At 50.8% G+C, this 20,044-nt stretch overlaps 1 protein-coding gene across 1 annotated transcript in view; it reads left to right on the forward strand.

Moving 5' to 3' along the window:
• Positions 1–7,721: 7,721 nt before the first annotated feature.
• SEMA5B (semaphorin 5B) overlaps positions 7,722–20,044 on the forward strand; it is a 123,070-nt gene continuing 110,747 nt past the window's right edge. The window contains exon 1 of the mRNA XM_079767104.1: positions 7,722–7,946. The gene's annotated coding sequence lies outside the window, so the exon portion shown is untranslated. The remainder of the gene's footprint in view (positions 7,947–20,044) is intronic.

A 20,044-nucleotide genomic window follows, 5' to 3' on the forward strand; every position in this document is an offset into this window, starting at 1 on the left:
GTCCATGGCAATTTCCACCTCCTCCAGGAAGCCTTCCTGGCCCTGGCCCATGTGACTCAGTTGGTTGGGCATCCTATGTGCATGGAGAGGTCACAGGTTAGATTCCGGGTCAGAGCTCATGCCCCAATTGCAGGCTTGATCCCCAGTTGTGGGTGTGCAGGAGGTAGCCAATCAATGTTTCTCTCTCTTTCCCTCTCCATTCCTCTCCCTCTAAAATCAGTAAAAATGTATTTTTTAAAAAAGAAGAAGCCTTCCTGGACACCCTGACAACCAGGGTGTTCTATAACACCCTTATAAATGTGCTGGAGGGGTTCTGTGGACCCCCTCTCTCTTGAATCTGTGTGGTGTTTATTGCCTGGAGCAGCCAGTCTGGCATTTACCTGCTATTTACTTCTTGTATGCACCTCACATTCTCAATGAGATGTTTGTCCTTTAAGCATTGCCCATCTTCTATCGGTGTCCTCTCTAGCCTCAGTGCAGACCGAGCAAATAATAGAGGTGGAAAAATTCATATTTAATTGAAATGAAGGAGCCGCTGCCTCTCCCTGAGAATCGGTACTTCTCAGCTAATGTCTGAGAACCGAGTTGCCTGCAGCAGCACCAGCATGTGTTCAGGGCACATCCATCCCCCTCCATTTCTCAGACTTGGGGCAGAGCCAGCGCTAAGCCATATTATCAGGGAGCAATTATCAAGCTTTCTCTTATTATTCACTTGGCTCACACCCCCAACTTTTCTAGGCACCCATATTCCTGCTCTTACGTTTCTTACTCTTCTCCACCTCAGGTTCCTATTCTGTATTCCAATCCCTTAGGTTTCTACTTCATGTAGCTAAAGTAGATAATGAGTTTTCATCATTTTTGTCATCTTTGCCCTCATCAAGGTCTCGGTGAGTTGTAGGGGTTGTTGTAACAGTCTCCTAACGGTTGTGGCAGTCTCCTAACTCAAGTGCACCCACTGCCACCCACCTCACGCCATCAGGCTCCGGCTCCAAACCTCAGGTGACTCTCCTTGCCTGGCCTGTAGGATGAAATCCAACCCCCCTCCATAACATTCGAGGCCTCTCTAATCTGGCCTGCTCTCAGCCTAGCATCATCCATTCCCTCCCGTATCCCTTCAACTGTGTTAGCCAATAAGAATGTGTTGAATGATTCCTCTCCATGGGCTAGAGATCTGGGTGTGTTGCATCGTCCTGGTACAGTGGTGTGCTCACTAGATAATTTGGAGGGAATTACTGTTTATCCCCCACTCCTGCTAAGGTGCTGTTAATATATAGGTTGCCTTGTCATAAGGCATTATGCTTACCTGTTGTTCCCCCTCTGTGAGGATTTCAGGGGCCGTGGAACACCTGAGGAGAGACATGTTGTCCAGGACAAAGGAGTCTTTCTGGTTCTCTCAACCATGTTAGGGGGTTTCTCCCCTGACTCGGGCAGCAGGTTCTCCTGCAGATTCCTCCTTATCTCCTGTTCCGAGGTCTGGTCCTGCTCCGGCCCACCAAGTGCCAGGCCTCTTCTTGGTTACAGCCTGGGATCTTCTTCTTAACGGGATTCTGGGGACACTGCCTCAGGTTTCCTTGGCCAACACCCATCCTGTCCAGGTCCATCCAGGACCTCTGTGGCTTCACCCGGGTCCTGGGAGAGAATCACAGATCTCTTGTTTTCAAATGTCTTCAAGAAGGGTGACCACACTTGTTCTTCTTTGGGTCCAAATGTCCTGAGAGTGACCCCTCTCTCCTGGCCTGGAATGGAGCAATTGACTTGGCCTTTATCTAACTCATCTACCAGGAAGCCTGGTGTCATCTGCTGGACCAGCTGTGCTTCCATCTGATCTTCATACCCCTCCCATACCTCACTTCCTCCTGACTCATCCTCACCCCACGTCTGACCTGACCGTGTTTGCCAGAACAACAGGAAAGAGGGAGGTGGAGAGGCACTGAATGAATGAGAAAAGATGTGTGATTACTCCTGGGTGTCAGCCCAAGGGCAGGCTGCAAATCCAACCTTCCTTCTCTCTCATCACACCCCTGGTTTAGGAGATGTGAATGTGGTGTGTGAGTGTGTGTATGTGTGTGTGTGTGTGTGTGTGTGTGTGTGTGCACACTTATTTACACATGCTGCCAGAGATAACATGTGAGGATAAATATGTGAAGGCCTGGAAGGGACTTTTTTTTTTTTTTTTTAGGAATAAAAAAAGAAACACAACAAAATACAAAAACACCAACTAGAACTGTAACAAGAAACAAAGATGCCGCCAGGATGAATGTGCACTGTGGTGACCACTTTAAACATCTGGGTTTTCAGAGCTAACTCTTCACTGTGTTGTGACTTGCAGAATTGCTGTGTGGGTCAGGGACCCATGTGTTTAATTGGGTGGGAAAGATTTAGTATGTGTTTTATTCTAATATGCATTTTCCATTAAAATGTTTTTAAAATGCAAGTATAGAGATTGATGAATAACCATTTGGAGAAAATGGTTTTATATGAAAAACTTTAAGTTTAAATCTCAGCTCTAAAAATGACCAATTGTGCCAGTGTGCCTCCGTTTTCCTATCTGTAAAATGGGAATGATAATAATAATTTACCCATTAAGTCATTATTGTGCACTTCCCTTTACCAAGCACTATTCTGTGGGCTGGGGTTATAGCAGAGAACAATACAGGCAGTCTCCACTTCCATGCAGAGTGACAGGGGTTTGTAATTTTTTAAAGGATCATAATGCCTCTTACTGAACTGATATTTGAGTAGAGACTGAAGGAAGTGAAGGAATGACCTGTGTGGACATCTGAACGAAGAGCTTTCCTGGCAGAGATAAACATCAAGTACAGAGGCCCTGAAGTGGCCTCAGGTGTTTGGGAAACTACAGAATCTGGTGAGGCTAAAGGGAGGTGAAGGGTGATATAAGAAACGTCCTCGCCAAAACCGGTTTGGCTCAGTGGATAGAGCGTCGGCCTGCAGACTGAAAGGTCCCAGGTTCGATTCCGGTCAAGGGCATGTACCTTGGTTGCGGGCACATCCCCAGTAAGGGTTGTGCAAGAGGCAGCTGATCGATGTTTCTCTATCATCGATGTTTCTAACTCTCTATCCCTCTCTCTTCCTCTCTGTGAAAAATCAATAAAATATATTAAAAAGAAAAAGAAACGTCCTGGTAGACTTGGTGAGGGTGTGGCTTTTCCTCTGTTGGGCTGGAGAGCCATAGAAGGCTTTTGAGCAGAGGAGTGACAGGCTCTGACTTAGGATGGCTTCTGTGTGGAGAACAGACTGTACGTATAAAGGTAGAAGCAGGCAGAGCAGACATCCAGGTGAGAGAAGAGAGTGGTTTGAATTGGGGTGCTGGCGGAGGAGCTGGTGAGAAGATTCTGAACACATTTCACAGAAAGAGACCATGGGATTTATTGACGGTTTACATGTGGAGTGTGGGATGACCTCAAGATTTTGACCTTGAGAAATTTGAAGAATGGGGTTTTTGTTTACTAGGATGGAGGAGTCAGAAGGAAAAACCTAGTTTGGGGAAAGAATCAAAAGTTAAGTGTTGGACATGCTAAGTTTGAGTTGCCTATTGGATGTTCATGTGGAGAGCAGCAGGCAGTGGTTCTCTGCATCTGGGTTTCAAGAAAGAGGTCAGAGCTGAAGATACAACCTTGGATGTCATCAGCATGGAGATGGTGCTTACAGCCACAGGCTGCACAAGGTCATCTAGAACAGCAGGGTAGCGATCTTCACGGGGGTGTGAAGGTCAAGAGATATTGTATAGAAAAGACTTTTGTAAACTGCAAAATGTTATACACATGGAAAGGACTAAGTGCACAAATATGGTAAAGAACATGATGTAAAGAAGTGTCTGTGGGAAGAGTTAGAGAGTTAGAGCGTGCATGCAGGAGGACCTCAGAAACCAGTTGATCAAGCCCTCTCATCCATGAGGAACTGAGGTCAGAGAAGGTAAGAGGCTCATTCAAGGACACCCAGCTGGCCAGTGGCCACGCTGGACCCAGAACTGAGAGGCCCCAACTGCTGGTGCGATGCTCTTTCCACCACACGATGCACCTGCTCACACTTACCGCTTCGGCTCTCCAAATCTGTTAACCAGGGCCAAGTAATTATTCCAAAACAGAAATCTAATTATACCACTTGGTGCTTTCATACATGCTATTTCCTCTGCCTCCTCCCACTTCTCTGTCTGGCAAATGCCTGCCCTTGTCTCCACTCCCAGCTAGGAGGCCCTTTGCTGTGAAGACTTCCTTGCCCTGTTGGATAGCACAAGTCATCGCCCCTCCACTTTGCTGGGGTTTTATGTCTGCCTCTCCCGCCTGCCTCTGAGGCTCTGGCTTTCTCTTCCTATGACCTCTCCACCGGGTATAGTGAGTGGCACTTAAATGTTTGGGGAGGAAGGAAGGAAGGAAGGTCTCTTCTCTCACATTAGCTCAGGACAATGGCAGAGCTGCCATTGAGTGACACTTCAGTTCCTCTGACCTAAGTGTGCTTTTGGTTCACAGGTTGACAATGACTCCTGGAGTGGGAGTTTTCTTTTTTCTTTCCCATCCCCAGGCACAATGAGAAGATAGTTCTAGGACCAGGAATGGACATTATAAATGATTGCTGCCTTCTTCTTTTCAATTCTCTCTATCCTATTCTATACAGGTGGATGGTGTTTGTGTGCCTTTTGCTGCCTGGCCAGACTTGAGTTTGTGCTCGGGCTCTGCACAGGCACGCGCACACACACACACACACAACACACACACACACACACTCCTGGGAGAGGCTGAACTCCTGTTTTTCAGAGGTAGCCAGATCTCCTAGAAAATGCCCTCTGGTGGAGGCAGGAGAGGAGCAGGTTTGTCACCCTTAGCATAAGAGTTTGGGCTTACTTCTTAACCCCTTAGCACCTTAGTTCAAGACAATTTTGGAATTTCTAGGTCAAGAGTGAATTCTGAGAACTCTTTCCCACCCCCTATTTTGCTGTTCGTTAGCATGTTTGTTTTTGATAATTCTGTATTAATTATTGTATTTACATTCTGCTTAATTAACACTATTCCATTAAGTGGAGAATTGCTCCTAATAGAAGTAATTATTGTACAGGTTATTGCAAAGGTTTAAAGAAGGTGACAGAAAGTGGTAGTGACACTCGTGTTGGGGTCAACGCTCCAGTTTTTCTCCAAATTATTCAGAGATGCTAATGAGGCTGGGCTTGCCAAATTCTAGGGATGCCTGACGTGGTGGTAAGCCAGGCTAGTAAAGTAACTGTCCCTTCCTGAGGGTTGGACTTCAGAAGCTGTCTTGCATTGAGAGCTCTTGAGTAATCACTGTTAATCAATACAATACTGTAGGATGCAATTAGGATTAATTAGCCCAGCATCCCAAGCAGCTCTGCTCCTCTGTCTGTGTCTCCCCTTCTTGGCTCCTGCTTCCCCTGAAAAGGGAGGATTCCTTGCCTGTGTCCCCAGACTGGTGTCTGCTGTCTTCTCTTCCTGAACCAAGACCCTCCCACAGTCATTGACAATGGGGAGGAGAGCCAGGACGGGGCAGGAAATGACGGTGGGAAGAGAAGAAAGAGAAACCCACCAAGACATGGTGGAAAAGAGAAGGAGGCTGAGAGAATATGATGAAGAATGGCGAGGGTTTTTATTGTCTTCCAAGAGAGAGCTGCTGCTGACAGAACCGCTCAGAAGGCATTTTGCCTATGCTGCCAACCAGACAAATGGGACACTCGCATGTTTTCGTATTAATTAAGAGGCGTCTGTATATCTCACACACTTATATTGTTGCAATGGCAAAAGCAGTCCCCAGGGTTCTGTAGGGAATGGGGATGAGGATGGGGGACAGCACTCATAGCCCTGCCCCCACCCCAGCCTGGGACTCTGGGAGAATTGCTTCCCCTCTTTAGATCTCATTGCCCTTGTCTGAAAAATGATATGTTTGGACTGGATGCCCTGGATTTACCTCTTCCAACTTGATTTCTACCCTTAATTAAATGTTTGGGCTACCAGACTGGTGTGCCCCCACACGCCCATTTCCTTCTTTTCAGCCTCTTCTCTCCAGCTCTCTCCTCTGGTCCAGAATGTCTTATCTTTGCAAGTTTCTTTCCATTCTGCACATTATGAGTTTCAGCATTTCTGTTGCCCTAGAAAGTCTTTATTTCTGAGATTGTGCACTGTTTCCCTTTTTAGAGCATCTCATAAACTCCCTTCTTGGATTTGTTCTTGCTTTTCCATCATCCTGGCCAAACTGCTTCTCACCTTGGTTCAGAGGGGAGTGTGCGTGTGGGGTGGGGGTGGGGGTGGGGTGGGGGTGGGGGTGGGGTGGGGAGGAGGTTGCTTCTCTGGGATTCGTGCTGTCTCCATTCCTCAGCTTTATCTGGAATTTTCTTTACCTGGAATTTTGTTATGTAAAATGCTTTACTCTATTTCTTCAATTTCTGGCATACACTAGAAAGTCTTTTAAATGTTTTCCTTCTTCCAACGTATCTATTTTTATTTCATATTTCTCTTTGGTTTTCTCTTAAAATCATACCTCTGGGGTCTTAATTTGTTATTTGTTTTCAGGTCCTTTGTCTTTCTCCTTCATTCTTTGTTTTGTTTTCCCCCAGCCTACCGCCCCCCCCCCCCCCCCCCACGCACTCTTAGGTCACCTTTTTTTTTTATTTTAAATACCTTTTTTTCTTCACCAGAGGGCTCCCTTCCCCTCCCTCTCGCAGCTCGGGCACAGGATTTGAAGCTTGCCCCTCTCCTTCCCTCCGCTTTCTTGCCACCAGAAACACTAGACATTAAACTTGTCAACAATGCAGCCTTCCTCGGCGTGATCGCGCTAAGCAAGCCTCCTGCTCAGCTCAGAGCGCTCACCGCCGGCCTCCCAGAATCGCTAATCTCTTGGATGCCCGCCCAGCGTTCCTGGTGTTATTTTACTCACTGTAGCCCCCTACTTGGTCTTCAAATTGTTCTGTGTGGTGGGTATTACCAACCCTGATTTATCGATGAGGAAACTGAGGCTTGGAGAGGGTCACTTAGGGTCGTCCAGCTTGTCAACCCGAATGCGGCCAGTTCTGGCTTTCCAGCCCAGCCCAGCCCAGCCCAGCAGCCTCGCCCCCCTCCCCTCTGCTGCAGTTCACACCAGATCTCCTGTGTGCGGTACGCGGTTCTTCCCCGCTTCGAATCCACAGGCAGGAAGATGGTCCCTGGCAAACTGGGCTGGGGGATTTGGGGACGGGGGAGAAAGGAGACTTTCCTCAGGCCCCCAGGTTTGGGTGGGCAGGGTTCGGGTGGGAGGAGGCCCCGGGAGGAAGTCAGGTTCCAGATGGGGAATATTGAGAACGGGTGGGCAGGATGTAGCAAAAGGCGGCAAGTGCTCGGGGACCTGGGTCTCACGGCTCCAAAGCCGACTGCTGAACGGGACTTCAACCTCCCACCCCTACGCCTGGGTAACGCACACAGGGCAGGCGAGGGGCGAGGGTCGGGCCGGGTCGGGGACAGGGAGGTGCAGGGCGCCCCCTCGCGCTCTTGCGCACGCCTCCGGGCTGGCGACAGAAGCGCCCGCCGCGGCGGGTCCTCTCCACCCCCTCCTCCCGTTCGCTCCAGCTCCCCTCCTCTTCTCCCCTCGCTCTCAACTCCTCCCCCACTGCCGATCCCTCCGTCCCTCCCCCTCCTGCTCCCTCCGTCCCCTCCTCCCCGTCCTCACCCGCGCGCCGGGTCGGGAGCTAGTTGGAGCGCGAGGACCGCCGCCAGCGCCCAGCTCCGCGGAGCCGGGCGGGTCGGCCGCGCGTCCAGCGGCGGCTCGAGGAGCCCGAGCTCAGCGGGCGCGGGCCCGGGTCGGGACCGCACCGGAGCGCTGAGCCCAGAGCCGGAGGCCCTTCCGCGCGGCCGCCCAATTCCCAGACCGGCCGCCAGCCCTCCTGGTTCGCCTCCGCCTCTCTCGAAGCCGGGAGCCACCGGGAACCGGGCACCTGCGCCCGCAACCCGGAGGTGAGTCCCGGGAACCGCGGGCGCTCCCCGTGCGCGGGCTGGGGCTGCAAGTTTCAAACTTCAGCAACTCGGTGGGGAGCGGGGTAGGGACCGGGGACGCTGGCAGTTTGGAACCAGGTGGCACCGGCGTCGGGCGGGAGAAGAGGGGGTCCTCGGGCTTCCGCGCCGCCCGCAGACACCTCGGCTTGGGGCGCCCTCCGCGCTGCCTGTTCCCCCCGCCGCCCGCTCGCTCCGGGTCCGGCTGAACCCGGTCCTCGCCCGCCCGGGGTCGGCGCGTCTGGGCTGCCCGATGGGAGCCCGGGCCCGGCCTGTAGGAAGGGGACGGTGGAATGAATGGCTGGGAGAGAGCGGGGCGGAGGCTCTGAGACCCGCGGAGATGGAGGTTCAGAGAGGGCGGGCGGGGTGCGTGGGAACCCGCAGCCCACGCGGAGTGTAAAATCTGTTGCTCGGGGACGTCCCCGCTCCATTGCCACCTTCGGGGGCCCCCGCCCCGGTTGTTCCCGGACCCCTGCCCGGAGAGGGCCCTGCGGAGCCCAAACTCTGCCCTGCCAGGCCCCGGACGCAGCGGCCGCGGAGCCCCGCGTTCCCGCCTCGGCCGGCGGAGAGGGGTGCGGCGGCGGGGACCGGGACGCGGACGGCGATTTCCCGATGTGTTTGTCTCCTGGTAATCTGTCTTTGTGGTTGGGCTGCACATTCACTTTCCGCTCACGTCTGGTCGGAGATCCAGCGCGGAGGGAGGGAGCGGGGGGCGCGGGCACTGGGAGGGATGGAGACCGGAGAGGGGATCCGGGACCCGAGCGGGGCGGGAGCCCCGAGGGGGAGTGGCCGCCGGACCCGCCGAGGGTGAGGGGAGCCCGAGTGGATCCGGCCGAGCCGCGGGCGCCGGCTGCAGAGGGAGGACGGAGTCGGTGCTTCGCCTGCTGCAAACTTTAAACTACCAGGAGGAGCCACCTGAAGCGCCGTTCTCGCCTCCTTCCCGTACCCGGTTGCCCAGTCCTCCGGTCGTACCGCCCGCCCCCCGCGCCCGGCCGCAGTGGGCCCGAGTTTGGACGGGGAGAGGTAGCCGCCGGACTCCGCCCCACCCTGCGATCCTCCCCAGGCGTCCGCGGTGGGAACCGGAGCGGCGGGAGCCGGAGAGCCGCCGGCCCTCGGGATGCGCTCCTCCCCGGCCCAGCAACTGGGATGGGGGCGGGGAAGGGGCGTCTGGAAGCTGGCCTGTGTCTAGACCCCAGCATGATCCCACCTTCCCTGGCCCCACCCGCCATAGTTTCCCCTCAGCCCCTAGAAAATCCAGTCTCCTTCCACATTTCTCAGCCCCCCACCCCACGGCTCCCCACTTCGGCCTCATTCTGCTCCCTAGGCAGAGACTCCCGTCCCCAGCGCACCCCCCGCCCCCAAAGCCCGCCTTCCAGTCCTCCCCACCCCCATTTTCCCTCATCTTTTAGGCTATTCTCTTCCCTCCCTTCTCCCCACTTACCCCGACCCCCCATCCCCATTTCTTCTTGACATTAAAAAGTGCCCTCTCCTTTTCTGATCCGGGATAGATGACCTTGAGGAAGGGGCAGGAGGGAACTTGAGTTTGAGACCTGGGCCTCCCTAGAAAAAGGGAGCCAGATGAAGAAGCAGCTTGGGAAAAGCTGCAGTACCCTGCCCCAATCTAGATTCCCGACCAAGAAGGAAGGGAGAAGGCAGGCGGATAAAATATCAAAGAGAGAGAAGGCTTGCCACTCTGCCACTTAGGGCAGAACCGGCAGGAAGAACCCTTTTGGGGGATCACTCAGGAAGAAGGGCTGCCCCTGGTTGTGCCATGTGGGGGGAGGTGTGTATGTGGGGGGGCAATTTCTTTCTTCTGGGCCCATCTCTGTTCTCTTTCCAGGGAGTCAGGCCCCAGCGTTCCTCCTCCAGAGCTGCAAACAGCCATCATTACCGTCACTATGGACATCGTTAAGCACCTGGTGTGTGCGATGTACCAGCCAGGTTCTGGTAGATACCAGGCACCAGGTTCTGGTAGATACCCCCCACCACCCTGCTAAATTCACCAGCTTTTTTGGGGGGTGGGGGGCGGGGAGTGAGGAGAACATGAACAGAAGAATGCAAAGGCTGTACAAGGCAGCAAGGGCTTGGTGCCAGATGGTGACCCAGGGCTTAGGAGAGGACTGGCTGAGGAAAGCCTGATGATGACTCAGGTGAGACTGGGAGCTGGGCTTGTGAACTCTGACCCCTTCCCCCCCAGCTGTGTGGATTGGGAGGGTGGGACAGGAGAAGGGATGGACAAGGAGAGGCAAAGAAGCCGAGAGGTCCAGCCTGGCTCTGTGGATTGCCCCCCTCCCCCGCAGCTGGGATTGGAAGAATCACAGAAGACTTTGTCCTAGGGCAGTGGTTGGCAAACTCATTAGTCAACAGAGCCAAATATCAACAGTACAACGATTGAAATTTCTTTTGAGAGCCAAATTTTTTAAACTTAAACTATATAGGTAGGTACATTGTTATTAACTTAATTAGGGTACTCCTAAGCTGGCCTAAGTTAAGCCACACTCAAGGGGCCAAAGAGCCAGCCGCATGTGGCTCGCGAGCCGCAGTTTGCCGACCACGGTCCTAGGGTATCCTTCCTGGCCTGTTTGAAAGTCCCTCTATTAGTTACTTCTTACTGAGGTTCAAAGCTGGAGGAGATTGTCATGTCTGGGGGGAGTCACAAACTCAAATGCCTACAGAGGGCAGGCAGGTAACAATGTGCTGAGCAGGCAATTCAAAGTGGCTGGGCCTGGGGACAACTGGTTATTCAAAGTCAAACTGGCCAAGTAACAATGGTCCCAACAAAACCAATGTGCAGCCCGTGAGCGGTCTGACCCCTATATCTGCAGATTAAGAAATTATGATTCTGAGACGTGATCTCATCTCCTTGTGTGCACATGTTATCATGTTTCCCTGCACTTTGGGGATGGATTGGAACGCCCCACCAGCTGGGTCCTCCCTCTGACCTGGTGGGCCCCCAGCTCACCCTCACTCTCAGGGCCACTAGGACTCTTCTGTGAGAAGACGAGTTCCTTGAGGTCGGGGAGCTGTCTGGTCTTATACAGGTCTAGCACTTCATATCCATTGACACAAGATTTTAGACGCAGAGCCAAGACTGGAACTCAGGTCTCATGTCCCTCCCCTCCCTCCTCCACCTCTGGAACGCAGTGGGTGTGAACCAATTTTTTCCTTTCGGAGAAAAAAAAAAAATCCAAACATGACTTTTTGCTTCGAATATAGTAAAGCTCTATGCAGGGGTTGAAAGAGAAAAGGCCAGAAGCTCACAGAGGTTGTTGGGGGATCCCAAGGAATATCCAGAAAGCACTGAACCTCAAATTTGGGTCTAAAAAGGGAAAGAGGAGCTCCAGCAAGGGGGCAGAGGGATGGCAGAGGTTTATGGAGGAGCAGCCTGGCGAGGCTGAAGATTGGAGGATGGAGTGTGTGCACTTGGGAAGAAGATGCTGTCGGGTTGAATTATTTTGAACATCGATCATGACACTCCTGTTCTTAATCTTGGTCACCTTCCTGCATCCCACAGGGAAAGTCAACAAGATAGCACCTCAGATCACGACTATACAATCAACCAATTCACCACTTTTATTGAGGACTGAGGTGATAGGATGGACACAGAAGGCAAAGGACAAGATCCCTGATTAGAAGTGCTTGTTACCTTGTCATATTGCCTCAAAGGACCCAGAGCTGAGTCTGCTGCCCCACAGTCAGGTGTTCCCCACGGTTCTCAGCGTTGATTTCTTTTATTGCCTGTAAACCAGGTAGATGAGATAAACAGTGTCAGTAAACTAAGTTGTTTGTCATTTACTGAGCACCTGCTATGTGCCAGGCACTGTGCTAGAAGCCATGGATACAACAGTAGACAAGTTTTGTCTCTGATATCCCTGGAGGGAGGTGAATCAGCATGCTAGGAGAGCACAATCACTAGCATTGCCCCAACTTCTAAGATGAAATTTACTGTGGGTTGTTTTTTTACCTGTGGGCTTGTCTGGGTGACCTGACCGCTACTGTGGAGTTGTCCAAAGGATTTGGGGGGGAGGGCTGAGAGAGCTAGTTGTGTCCCTATTTCCAAGTCCCCTCTTCATGCCTCAGATTCCTCACTCATTAAGTGGGGTTGAACACCTACCTGCCTTGTGCCTGGTGATCTGGGGATGAGAGCTATTGGGAGGGAGTATTGGTTATTTATACTTTAGGGTCTGAACCCCAGTGTGTCCTGAGACCATCCTTTGCCTCATTCCGTCACCTTGATTACTAGCTTGTCTTCATCAACCGATGACTTTGTGTGAGTATTGGAAATAACTACCTCCAATGAATGAGTTTTCTCCACATTTCATACCTTTGCATTTGCGTTTAGCCATCACTAAGCTGGTCTTATGTTTATGACAAAGCCTAACTAATTTGGTCTTAAATGTATAATAAGAGGCCAAAGCAAGTGTCTTGATGAATGGAATTTCATTGAGTTGACCGAATTGAGCCTTTCTCTTACAGCGTGTGTGGGCAACCCCTGGATTTCACTGGCATAATGCATACATTTGGAAACCCTTTCTCTCTGAATTTTGGTCTGGTGACATCTGCCTCAGCTGAGGAGATGGCTCCTTGGTGGGTGAACTGGAAGGGGATCTCTGTGTATGCCATTCTCTGTCTCCAATGGAAGAATCTCCTTCAAGACTTCCTTTCTGAAGAAATCCCCCTTACAACAGGCTGGAAAGCTAGAGAGTGGCAGGGGAGAGTCCCAGCTGGGAGCAGAGTTCCGAGAGGGAAAGGGGTGCTGACTGCTCTGTCGCCCTGCATGTCACCGTCCTGCCCTTCTGCGTTGGTGCTGTGCTTTAGTGAGCGTGAGAGATGAAAACCAAAACTTGCAGAATGCACTCTTTAATTCTTTCCTAGGCTTCAAAGTAGGAAAAAAAACACGAGATGGCACAGTGGGGGAAAGCCGGAGGAGGGACCCCTGGGCTGGAGACTGGGCTTGGGAGAGTTTGACCTTGAGCACATTTCCCATTTCCCCACAGTTGGGCTGCTCACCCTCCTCCACTCTGACTGGAAATAAGAGGCCAAGGATTTCATTGGGCTTTTCCCTGAGCAAATGAAAGCTTGGGAGGCAATGCTGTGTGCCGAGTCCTGCCAGGACGGTGTCATGGCGGGACTCAGCACACAGCACTGCCTTCCTGCGTTTGTTAAGGATGACTTCATCAGACTTGCACCTGGGACTCGTCTGAATTTGAAGCCTTGTCAGTATTATCAGAATATCTTTGCATTTGAACCAACGATATCTCTGTGGCCTCTCCTGTGACAGGAAGGGTTGGTTCTGGAGGATGGCTGGTGACCGTCTGTTCCGCTAGTCCCCCGAGGATCAAATTAGAGGAGGTAGGGTTACTTTCCCGAAGGAGGAGGCTGGGTTGGAAACGAGGGCGGCTTCCCCACTGGAACGCTTCTGCTTAATCCAGACTCCCCACCTGTAAAAATGAGGTGGCAGAGGAACCTACCCCACAGGCGCTTTCTGACCATCAAGGCCGGTGGTTTTGGATGGAGATTATAGTCAGTTCTTGATTTTTCCAGGAGTGGTTCATTCCCCTTTTTGTGGATTATTTATTATGGATGTTTAGTCTCAAGCCAGTTTCTAGCTACTATCTAGCCCCATTGTTTATAACCCCCTGAGTGCCAGTCCCAGCATCTTCAGAGAGTGCATTTTCCGCTATCCTCCGCCTGAGCCAAACATCATCTGGAAGGTAAATCTGCCATATATGTGTGTATGTAAATATACTCACATACACCCAGGTATAAACTTAGGGTATGGTTTGATTACCCAGCATCTTGGGTTATCTGCAGCTCTGTTCTTTTGCAAGAGTTGATGTGAGGCAGGCAACCTCAGGGAAATGGCTGGTAGGGTAGCAATTTAGATCCATCCCTACTTGCCAGCCCCACTAGTCCACCTGAGCCAAAACCTCCTCCATACTGCCCTTCAGGGCATTGTCCTGAAGGCCCCCCAGAAGCCCCACTCTAAGGAGTACAAAAGAGCTGCAGTTCGCTCTTAATTATTCAGGGATGTATGGCTCCAGTGTGCACACGCCCCGATTCAGGCCTCTTCTTTCCCTTCTTTTGGTGCCTTGAGTAACTCTATGCCTGTAATGAGAGGCTGGGAGATCTTATCATTTAATACAAACTTTTGTTTCCAGCAACCTGTTCCCTCTGCTCCTCTTCCCTCAAGGCGCCTGGGAGAAACTCATCCACCCAAAGCAGATTACCTTTAAGGTTTGCACATGGCTCCGTTGGCCCGAGTGTGTTTCTGCCCAAAAGCAGGACAGAGAGGAAAATACCACTAGTTCCAGCTTCTGCAGAGTCAGATCCCTGTAGATTTCCCAGGATCCCGGTTTCCTTCCCTTCTCCCTTTTGTAGACGCACCTGTACTTGCAGTCTGTGGATTCAGCTGATAACTGGGTCCCATCAGGAGTCTCAAGTGGAGAGCAGTGTCCTTGTGGAAAAAGCCCCCAAATAGGCCAGCTCTTAAGGAGCACTTCTGTGAATTGTCCCCCAAAGCCAAGAGTCATTTTCCTGCATAGACCAAGCATCTTGGGGCCACCTGCTTCCTTTTAGCTTCTTTCTAGCTTCCAGGATGAGTCTCTGTTCACATGCTGGGCTCAGTCTAGGGAGCAAGGCTCCAGTGTCCTCTGTATACAGGTAACGGTAGCCTGGGCCAGCGCAACACGAATTCACTGGTCCCTATTAGAATCACCTGAAGAGCTTTGAAAAACATATAGATGACCAGTCTTATCCTAGACCTCAGTGAAGTCAGAATCCCCGAGGATGGACCTGGGTATTGGTATTTTTTCACCTTCTAATATGCAGCCATAGTTGAGAGCCACCAACCTAAGTCTTCTTTCCTAGGCTCCACCTGGCCTCACGCCATTGGCATGCAGAATCTCTTCGCCCTCAGCCCTTCCAAACAGCCAGGTCCTCCCTAGTAGGTACTAACTACAGTTCCTGGCATGCAGATCATGGCTACTATGTGTGTTCCCGTGTTCTGAGTTTAATTACTTTCTATTATAAGCTGATTGTGGGAGCTCCTTTCTAGTGTAACTTCTTTTTGGTCATTTTGTCTTAAAGCATTTATTAAAGTAACTAGAGGCCTGGCCCACGAAATCGTGCATGGATACAGTCCCTAGGCCTAGCCTGCGATCAGGGCCATCTTCCCCGGCTGCCAGCAGCTGGCCTTGCCCCCTGCCACCACCCACCCGGGTTCCCAGTTTGCCATCGGGCAATGGGAGCCTGATGGCTGGGCAGCGAGGGGGGGGGAGGGACCCGCCCCTGCTGCAGGTTGCCCTCTGTGTGTGGGGCAACCAGCAGGGCGGGGCCTTGCCCTGGCACCTCCCACATCCCCCACCACTCACCCCGGTTGGTTCCCCTTTCACCATCTGGTGCTGGGAGCCTGCAGGCCAGGGAGAAGGACCAAGAGGTTGGCCCTTAGGCTGCTCGTTCGTCCCCCCCCCCCCCCCGCCCCGCCCCACTGCCACCCACCCCAGTTCCCTGTTCACCATCCAGCGATCAGAGCCTGCCGGCCTTGGAGGAAGAACTGAGAGGGAGTCAGGGGAGTCAGTGCACCTCATAGTGACTGGTCGAGCGGTCGTTCTGGTCATTCTGCCATTATGGTTGCTGGGCTTTTATTATATAGGATATGCAGTCATTCGATATTTTAAAATTGTGATTGTACTGTCTGTGTTCTTTTGTAACCAGCCTTTTTTATTTTATAACACATTGTGATAATTTCCCCATGTCTTAAGTATTCTTCTAAAATGGGCTTTTTAATGGCTGCCTGCTATTCCATCATATGGATGTGCCATAATTTATTTAACGAATCCCCTGTGGGTCAGACATCTAGCTTGTAAATCACTTTTTACTATTATAAATGATGCTGCAGCGAGCATCCTTGTATATAAATCTCTGCCTATTGAGGATTATTTCCTCATAACAGTTTTCTAGAGATGGAATATTTGTACTTTTTAACATGGACCATTTAGACAATTTTTGACTGACTTCCTATAGCAATTAAAAATTGTTGTATTCAGAGCTGAAGAAAACAAACTTTTCACAGAACTCCTCTGAGGCTTCAAACTGGCTGCTCTGCCGACCTGACCTGAAGGTCCAATCCTTATCTAGCCTCATGCCTAGGCTCTTCCTTCAGGTCAGTTTCACAGATTACTGCTTCACCCCTCAGGTGAGCTCCACTCTGCACCCCCTAACCCCAGACTTAAGTTTCTTCTTTTACCTTCTTAGCAGTTTTCTCTTCACACCTCCAGCCCCAGAACTGGAGCAGTGCCCTCAAGCTGTTGTCCCACATACAGCTGTTATTTATTGAGCTGTTACTATGTACCAGACAATCTTTGTACATGCATTATCTCTTTTAATCCCCATGTGCCTTGTGTGCAGGTACTATTTTTGTCTCCACTTTCCACATGAGGAAACTGAAACCTTGAAAGAGAAAAACAATTTGCCCAAGGTCACACAGCTAATAAGTAGTAGAACTGGGATGTAAATCTAGACTGTCTGGCTTCAGAGCCTACACACTTCACCACTACATATACTTCTCTCCATCCTTGGCTCATGCTCCAGTAGCATCCCACGGACGGATACCATGCCTTTCTGCAGCAGAGAAGGGAGGATCTCACATATGAATGGCAGAAAAGGGGGGATGCTATTCATCAAGGCACCCTTTTCCTTTCTACTTCCTTGAATCTGTCCTCACCCCTTTCTCCAGGGATCCCACACCAGAAAACATTTCTTGCCTCCTCACTGACCAGCTGCCAAGATCCCAGCATGCCTTGCAGCTGAGCAGGTCCAAGTTATGACATATCCCTATGACAGCTTCCCCACCCAGTTGGAAGCATTTGGATGCTACTTTCCCAGTCTGGATCATAAAGCTGTCAGGGAGGCATGCTATAGTAATGATGGGGGGATAGGCTTCCTGACTTCCGTTGGTCGTCCAATACTGTTTTAAGTGGAGGATCAGATACATTTTTGCGTTCTTGCCTCTATGACGTTGTCATTGCCCAGAAGGTAGAGAAATAGCAATGGACCGTCCTTCTGATTTGATTCTGACCATGACCAAGAACTAGGTGATGGTGTGACAGTACTCAAATGAAAGTCACCACGTCAGCCTAGCGTTAATAACAGACAAGGAAAGAAGTGACATGCCAAGAGATCTTCCCTAGACTGTAGAAAGTCTGATTTGGAGAAGTATGATCATATGATTAGGAATTCCAAAGGGGAAGATGTTTTGTGGCAGGTGAGATTCTGAAAAATAAAGCTTCACATTTTTGGCATGACTTGGATGAAACTGGAGTAAGCGGGCTTATCAAATGTGTTGGTGACAAGGCTGTGATGGGCAGCTCCTATAAAAGCTAGAATAAATATTCAAAATGATCTCAGCAGACTGCAATGCTGGGTTTAAACCAACAAGATGAAATTTAACAGGGGCAGATGGAAAGTCGCATTTAGATGGAAGAAATTAATTACTCAAGTTCACAAGGGGGTTGGGGGTGGCGCAGACTTGATTTGGCTGCAGATCCTGAGAAAAAGATATGAGGGGTTTAATTGTTCACAGGCTTCATAGGAGCTGACAGGGTGATGGGATTGCTCACAGCACCACCATCTTCCACCATCTCAGAGACGTGCAGGGTCCAGATTGGGTTCTCTCTGGTCACTATGTTCTCATTTCTGAGTGTGTTCAGTGGAGGGCATACAGCATCAGCCACACAAGGTCTGGTGAAAGCAGCCTGTCTGTTTAGAGAGGGAGAAAAACCCTGGAGGTCATGGTGGAAGAAGAAATGGACTTCCTATAGAAGAGAACAGAGCTTGTCAATCTGGGAGAACCAGGAATTCCAGAGTGGAAAGTACAAGACTCTGGATTTTTTTAGAAGGAGCATCTTCCCAACCAGATGGGTTCCTAGTGAAGCAGCACAGGCTGCCAGTCCTGCTGTCTGAGATGCTGTTGGGGCCCTCCCTCCCCAAGACAGGCAGCACACCTCCATCTCTCTGCAGCACTGAGTCTGGAGGACACCGCTCTCTTTCCTGATTGCTCTAGAGAAGTGGTTCTTAAGGAAGTCCCCGACCAGCAGCATCGGCACTGCCAGAACCTGGGAGTTGCATTCTTGGACCAAACCCCAGACCTACTAACTTGGCAACGCCTGGGGTGGGGCCCAGCAACCTGTGCTTTAACCAGCCCCCCAGTGCCGGAAGCCAATTCCAGCATGTCATAATTACAAGAGTTTTATCAAAAGGTTGATGAAACTTGGGGGCTCAACACGGGCTGAGTCACATATGTAATTACCTGTTGGAGTGGCTAGAGGGCACTTCCCCCGAACCTGAATAGGATGATTGTTTACTGCCAGAGAGTTCAGGGCATCTCAATCTACATGTTATTGCCTCCTGTTGGCCAAACACCTGAACAGCTGTAGGCTATTCCCCAAGACAATGCTTCTGTAAACCCTACCCTTTGAAGTGTATTATCTCCACCTTGCCTTAGGACAAATTGTGTTAATAAAAAACAAGGGTCATGAGACAAAGAGAACAAAGAACAAAGAACTTGGAACTTTAGCTCCTTTAGCTGAAGCTCCTCTGACCCCAATGCCTTTCAAAATTATCTTTCGTCTTTGGACTCTTACTTAATCTACGCACAGCCTTTCTCCAGATTGCTGAACCCCTTTGTAATGCTGGGACAAGAACCCCAGCACCTCAGGCCATTCTGATGCATGCCGAAATGGGACACACTGCTTTAGACCACACTAGGTGGTTCTTTCTGTTGTTGGATGTTTGTGGCATTCTACAACCTGCAGTCCGTTGCTGAGAAAGCTGTGTAGAACCTTGGGAAAAGCATGGGCTTGGGGATGAGACAGACTTGGGTTCAAACGCAGCTTGACTGGTTCTTGGTTGTGGGTTTTGCATAAATTCTTTTCCCTCTCTGAGCCTCCTTTTTGTACTGTAAAATGAGGGAGGCCTAGTTTAAGGGAGGATTAAATAAAGTGGCATAGCTCATGTGGGTGCTCACTATGGTATCAGGTCATCTTAAGATGGCTCATCGTATTAGCATCAGCATTGCCTCACCTGCAGAAACCTCTTTCCAAACCCCTAGGCTCCTTTGTATCCCCTCACAGCACCCACCAGCATGAGGCTCCCTCAAGTGAGGAGTTGGTTAAGTCTTGGGATGACAGTTCCCTCCATCCCTGGACAATGGAGATCCAGGGCCACTTTCCTTCCCATTCCTCATCCTTCTGGGACCCCTGTCCTTGTGAGCAGGAGCAGGTTCATCCCTCCAGTGGAGCAGGTCTGCCCAAACTATAGGTTTAGACTCACTGCCCTCCACAGGCAATTCTATCTGCTAAAGCCATCAGTGAGAGATCTTGGGGCCAGGCCATCTCACCATGGCCTTTAACTTTAAATGGGTAAAAAGCTGGTGTCAAGCCAGGTGGGGAATGTGAGTGTGCCCTTCTTGGTGGTGTAAGACCGTGGCATCACCTGTACCAGTCCCTGCTGAGTGGTCCGCTGGTGGAGGTGTGAGTTCCTCAGAGACAGAAAGCTCATCTCCCCACAGGGTGGCCCATTCAAGTTTAACATGCCTAATAGAGAATTCTTACATTTCTCTGAAGTCTGTGTCTCTTCCTGTGGGCTCTGTCTCTTCCCCCATGTGACTGTTCAGGCATAGCCAGTCACTTCATGCCACAGCTTTTCAAATACTGGAGACCAACTGCCTTCCACCTCTTCCCCACTTCCATTAGTTCTTCTCTGACTTGTCTCACCATCTCTGGGCAAGGGACTCTGAACAACCTCCTACTTGTCTTAAATTGAGGTCATCAGGACCAAACCTGGTCCTCCAGGTGAGATTCAGCTAGCACATCTTCATCAGTCCAGGCACCACACCTGCTATTAATGCAGCCTCAATTCTGCCCTATTTGTGGGCAGCCGCACATGGTCCTTCTGACTTTTACTGAGCTTACATCCAACCAATAGCCCAGGTTGCTAATGTAATCTGGTAGTCACATCTTCCAATTGTGTCTTTGTGCTTGCATTAGTTTGCTAGGGCAGCC

This window comes from Cnephaeus nilssonii (genome assembly GCF_951640355.1).
Source record: "Cnephaeus nilssonii genome assembly, chromosome: 3".
NCBI lineage: Eukaryota > Metazoa > Chordata > Mammalia > Chiroptera > Vespertilionidae > Cnephaeus > Cnephaeus nilssonii.